The sequence below is a fragment of the Dasypus novemcinctus genome, chromosome 14, assembly GCF_030445035.2.
Source record: "Dasypus novemcinctus isolate mDasNov1 chromosome 14, mDasNov1.1.hap2, whole genome shotgun sequence".
In the NCBI taxonomy this organism is placed as follows: domain Eukaryota; kingdom Metazoa; phylum Chordata; class Mammalia; order Cingulata; family Dasypodidae; genus Dasypus; species Dasypus novemcinctus.
In genome coordinates this window covers 102,241,659-102,247,774 of record NC_080686.1, presented here as the reverse complement: position 1 = coordinate 102,247,774, position 6,116 = coordinate 102,241,659, and the positions used below count along the sequence as shown (strand labels likewise).

General features: G+C 52.2%; 1 long non-coding RNA gene across 2 annotated transcripts; it reads right to left on the bottom strand.

Annotated features, from left to right (window-relative positions):
• Nucleotides 1–494: 494 nt before the first annotated feature.
• LOC131273363 (uncharacterized) lies at nt 495–5,678 on the bottom strand. 2 transcript variants are annotated; one of them, XR_009180577.1, is made up of 3 exons: nt 5,595–5,678; nt 2,472–2,636; nt 495–674 (listed from the first exon to the last, which is right to left on the bottom strand). It is a non-coding gene; the product is annotated as an uncharacterized lncRNA (long non-coding RNA). The 2 variants fall into 2 exon arrangements; XR_009180578.1 differs by lacking the exon at nt 5,595–5,678 and adding an exon at nt 3,365–3,454.
• Nucleotides 5,679–6,116: the final 438 nt, after the last annotated feature.

The window sequence follows — 6,116 nt, the reverse complement described above, 5'->3', positions numbered from 1 at the left end:
TGTGGGGCAGCCATGGACAGATGTGGGATTTGTGCACTAGACTGTGCACGACCCCCTGCCAGGACGAGCACGAAGCTGCGAAGAGCCCGTGCAATCCCGGCTCTGCAGTGCCCCCTCCAGATGGCACCAGGGGCCAACTGACCAGTGTGTCCACCTGAAGTTAGTGCCATTTCCCAGGTGTCTTCAGTAGGAATGACCGTCTATAATTTGCACAAAGGTACCGTTTTCCTACTGCCTTCATCAGTACATCCCCCAGGGCTCCACCCAGGGTGAGGTGGGGTGGACTTGAAGGGCCTGAGACGTTTACAGAGGGTCTTGGGTAGTGAGGCTCCCACGGCAGGGCTGCGGTGAGGACTGGTCGGTCCTTGCGGCCACCGTTCATCAAGGGCACCCTCGTTGCCAACAGGGACTGGGTCAGGCAATTTGCTCCCAAGGGTAGCCTGGTTCCCAATTCCCAAGCAGGAAAAGCACAATTACAGGATGGAGTACGGTTAATCAAGTAGTCCAGGGTCACAGAGTTAGTGAGGACAGAGCCGAGATCAAAGCCCGCATCACAGTGATTTCCTCGACAAAGTGCCGCCCACCGTAAATCGCCAAAGCGCCAGATGGAAAAGAGAATCGGGCCCACGGGAGCCGGCGCCCGCTGGTCAGCTCTTGGGGATGAGTTTTCATCTCTGTTGGGGCGAAAGGGGGTGTCTAATTATATACATGTATTTCCAACTAGGTTAAGTTATTTGCAGTCCAGCAATGCAATTCCTCATATACATTTTCAGACAAATGACGCTCCTATCTAGACAAAATTTTCATAGGAATGTAAATTGTGAAAACGGCCAATTCCAAGTTTACAATCCCCAATTCCCTCACTCCGCGGTGTGTTAGCTGCCTCGTGCTTCCGGGATGGTTATTGGGACTCTTTAGGAGGGGGCTGCGGCATCCAGGGTGTTTGCTGGTTCCGCCACAGCCCCGCGCAGGGGTGGCAATCTCTCATGCATCCTGTCCCCGAGGCCTGTACGGCAGCGGCCTTGGCTAGAGCTTGACAGAACCAAGTGCGTGAGCCATTGCCAGGCGCCACTGCCAGGAAACAAGATGTGTGGCCCAGCCCTGGGGCCGGTGGGCCGAGCCGACCTAGTGGTGGCCAGTTTTGTGTCCTCTCGGCCGGGCTATCATCCCCAGCTGTTCACGCCAACCCTGACCCAGGTGCTGCTGGGAAGGCGGTTTGCAGGTGGGCTGAGGGCCCCAGGAGCCGGCTTTCAGGCACAGCTGGCCCGGACAGCCCGGGGCTCGTGCCCACGGCTGAAAGGCCTGAGCGCAGCCCGAGGAGGAAGCAGCTCCCCCTGCGGCCTGCCCGCGGCCTGGGACCTCGCGCCTGCAGGGCCAGCCTCCGCCTTCTGCTGTGCATCTCAGCGGAGTTGTCTTCTCCTGACTCTGTCCCTCTGGCTGAAACCCGACTGATTCAGGCCTGAGCTCTGATCCGGTTCTTATCACTGAGACAGTGCCTTGTTTCTGCAACTTCACCCTAGTCTTGTCCCTCATCTTTTCCTCCCCGGCCCTGCACACCCCCTCCCCTGGGGCCCAGTCCTCCTCTTCGAGGGTGCCCTCCCACCCTGGGATGTACTGCCAGCCTTACCCCTGATCTCCGCCATCTGCTGACAGAGCACCCCAAGGCCCACCCCCATCCTGCTGCCTTGCCCTCTGCCCTCTGTCCCCTTGGCTTCTCAGCGATGACAGGTCACTGCCGTGGGACACAAGGAAGGCAGAGGATCAGGTAAGGGCATGCATCTGGCTGCAAAGCATGGCTGATTCTGTGGGCCGAGCAGACTGCCAGGGGGCCCCAAGGAGGCTGTGCAAACTCTAAAGTGCTGTGCACACGGTCATGTCCATTCCTGTTGTGGGTTAGTGACCTCGGCCAGAGCTGGTGCAGAGCGTTTCCCAAGGAGCAGCCCAGGCTGCATCTTGACACCCTCCCAGCCCCTCTAGGCTGCACAAAGAGCCACAGCCCCTCTGATGTCCAGGGGGCGCCTGCCCCCCTGCCGAGCTGGCACCTGGAACTCACACTCCTGCCCTCCTACCCCCCCACTCTGCTCCCTTCCGTGCCTCTGGTATCGGCTCACTGACCTGGGCCTTTTCACCAGGCCTCTGAAGCACTGTCCTCCTTTAGTGGCCGCAGTACAGTGACCGTTCAGTGGCGGCTGAAGGGGCAGGACGTGTTGGACCCCCCTGTTCCCTGCACCCCACCCCCAGCTCAGCACACGCACTGCTTGCTCTCCCCACAGCCGGGCGGGGAATGTCTAGCACCCCCAGGATTTGCCTGCAATGCCTCGCCTCTCTTCTTTGCCTCCCAAACTCTTATTCATCCTTCAAAACCCAGCAAATTTTCCTTCTTTGAGTCACCTAGGAGGCCTTATCGCTCCATCCTCAGTGTTCGACCTTGTCCACCCCTCTAAAAAAGTTACGCAACGTGGAATTTTTACCAGCACTATGTGTGTCACGCTCTCTCCCGGAGGCTGGGCAAGGCCAGAGTAATGACCAAATACACGATCTGGAGACACTTAGGAAAGTTCACCTTGATTTTACCCATCCATTCAGCCACAGCGCAGAGTCCTGGCGGTGAGGTCTACCAGCACGCTCTTCCCAAGCTGGAGAGAAAACAATAAACGCACAAAAATAGCACTTGATCTTGAGATGTGTGCGCTTCTATCACACAACCCTCCGTCCATCAGCAGCTCGGGGCGGGGAATGGGAGTGTGGGAAGGTTCCAGGCCCCGGGGACAAAGGCAGGGGCAACAAAGCCCGTTAGGAAGAGGGGCAGGGCGGGCTACACCCCACTGCTTTATGGTGACCGGCACACACGGCTGTGGGGCTGGCATTCAGAGGCAAGAAAACAGAATTTAAAGTCATTTTCCATTTGCCATGATTTATGTCTTGCCAGGTTAGTTATTTAAAATTGCCCTACAAATAATACTATGGAAAGTAATGAAAAAAATTTATATATATATATATATACATATATATATCACATTATCTCTTTACAGATAGCTAATGTCTAATGTATTTCTATATGACAGATTTTATATAATAGATGTACTATTTAGAAGCATTTCTTTTATATGACATATATTATGATTATGCATCTATATGTATATGATAGAAAATATGTATGAATCTATTTTGTGCCCATGAACATATCGTATACCAATATAACTCCTTACTCAAGTCTTTGACTAAAAATGCAATGGTGAAGCATCAGACAGACTTGACTTTGAAGTCAGACCCCTCACAGGTCTAGAGCTGTTGAACTACCCACCTGTAAAATGCAACTCATAACTTGTTAGAATGACCTAAGGTAATGTAGATAAAGGCTTACCTAGCAAGTGCTCAAGTTCTGGTTGTGTTTATTATGTTGATTCTGTTCTTGACACCTGCGATCACACAAACACTGCCCATGTAACCTACCTGCAAAAACCTGCCCCACCTGGTGAGCCAAGGCACAAAAGAGGTGCAGGTGGGCAAGTGGGCTTAGGGCAGAAGGGCTGTTTGTTCATCATAATTGTTGGCAGGGCGCCCCAGCAGGCGACAGGTGAAAGTCTTTGCCTTCTGGATACAGTGGCTGCTCCCCAGTTCCCCTGGTTTTGGGAGCAGCACAGGAAGAAAAGTCTCTCCCAAGGCATGGGATGCTGCTGTGGCACGTGGTGACGGACGCGCTGCTCAGAGCCTCAGCGCAGTGTGGAACGCTTGTCCCAGGCAGGGCTGGGCTTTCCCTCACGGTCACTCGTTCATCCACACAGCCATCAGTCCACTCACAGTTTCGTTCATTCATTTGCTCATTCATTCATTAACATATTCTTTGCCCTCATCTAGTATATATTAGTACATCCATTTATTAATTCACTGTAATAGCCATTTACTTAGCCAACCAGTTGTTCATTTTCTCATTCATTCACATATACGTATATTACTCTGTTCTACTGCATATTCGTTCATTTTTCTACCCATGCACATATTCATTTATTTATTAATTCATTTATGTCTCTTTTAATTTATTATCCATCCTATCATTTATGAAACCATCCATCTTCACGGATTCATTCACACATGTATCCATCGAGTCTTTAATTCATTCATATATAACTCTTAGGTATAGTTCATTCATTACTTATCCATTTCCATATCGCTCTATCCATCTATTCAGACATTTATTCATACATTCACTCGTGTATCTTTTAATTCATCCATCAATTCACATAACCTGGCCTCTAGCCATCACTCATTCATACATTTACTCATAATCTTCTCTTCCATGAATCCACACATCCATCCAATCACTGAATTTCATCATCATATTTACTCAAAAAACATTTTTGAGGCTTTATTAATTGCCAGCACCAGTGATCCTGATATATAAGAGCCCACATCTGAGTTTTGTGAAATCCTGTTTGAGAGGCAACATGATATGACAGAGAGTTCAAGGCCTTTGAGTCAGACAGGCCTAGTGCTTACAATTAAATTAATTATAATTATTTCTGCCACTTGGTAGTGGAAATGTATTGATTAGGCTTTTCAAACCTAAGTTTCCTCATTCTACAGAGCTGTGAGTTGTACGTAAAGTTATATGTAAAATTTCTTAGGACGATTTTGGGACACGGTTGTCAAGCCAACAATGCACATGCTCTTCCTTCTCCCCCACTGTGGCCAACAGGCTCTCCTTCCAGGTCCTGACCTGGGGCTGCCCCAGCTGCCCCCCTTCCTCCCTCCATGCTCCCTCCCTGAGAGAGCCGGCTCTGCGAAGCCTGCGCCCAACAACCCTTTGTCTAGTCGCCCCTGCTGTCACTCTTCCCTCCTGGAATCCCCATGCCCCCTGCGCCTCTGCACATTGGCCTCTCTTCCTGGGCCAGAGCCCAGCTTGTCCCACGGAGCCTCGCCTGGCCTCAGCAGCCCTGCCTGGCTCTCCCACTGGAGACCCAGAGGGCCCTGCTGGCTGCCATCGAGCTTGCAGGTGAGCACCTGCCCTCTCGGGTAAGTGAGCAACGGAAACAAGAGCCGACAGCCAACCATGAAAACGAGGCACATGGAGATACGAAAACGCGTCACTCCGTGGGCAATAAAGCATCCACTAGTGTTCGGATGGGTTCAGGGAGGATGCTTGTTCACAGCGAGAACCAAACTTGAGACTCATTTAGGATGGATGGCATGGACAGGGAGAAGAGAGACCCACGGGGTGGGGGCGTGGCAGGAGCAAAGGGCCTGACTTGGCTGAAAGAGCACAGAAAGCCATGGCCTCTGTCCTTCAGTGCATGGGCAGCAGCCTCGGTCCGGGGCCCTGAGGCCTGAAGCCACGTCCTGGCACTGGGAAAGGTAATGATATGGGTTGGGTTGAACTTGGTCTGAAGAGCCTGTGGTCTAAATGCAGGCTGAAATAGGGTATTTGGTCCCTGCCTCTGCACCCTCCACCCTGGGCCCTGGCTCGCGCTGACTGTCCTGAGCAGTCCTGGAAGCCAAGGAGAGCCAGAAAGACAAGCCAAGCGGCTGCAGGAAGTGAGCAGGTGGATGAGCCGTGCTCCCACGGTGCCAGATCTCAGCCACTCTCTGGGACTCACCTTAAAATTTTGCTTGGAGGGGCAGCGCCTTCGTCAATCACACTGGACTTGAGCAGTGGCCAGCAGGTGGCTCAGATACGGGAGGTGGGGGATGGGTGGCATCACAGCCGGAACTTTGGAGAAAAATAATGATTATGACGACGACAGTAATGAGAGCAGCCAGCTCACCAGCGCATGCAGAGCTGAGTGCCAGCTGCTCCCACCTTCCCACTCCCACCCACGAGCTTCTCTTGAGCCCCAGCTGTGAGCCGAGTCTTGCTCACCAACTTTTCAGATGACCACATCTACAGTGTTTAGGGACCATTTACCACCCGTGGTCACTGGACTAAGCACCCGACCCGTACTGTCCTTAATATTCATGATAACCCCACAAGGAGGTGCGATAGGCTCGTCCTGCTGGGCACACAACCCTGCTAGGGTACTAAAAGTCACGGGGTTGGACACTTTGAAGTGATGGATTTCGTGGCACGTGGGTTATATCTCAGTGGAAAGGACTGGTCAACTTCTTTTGGTGTTCCGTTT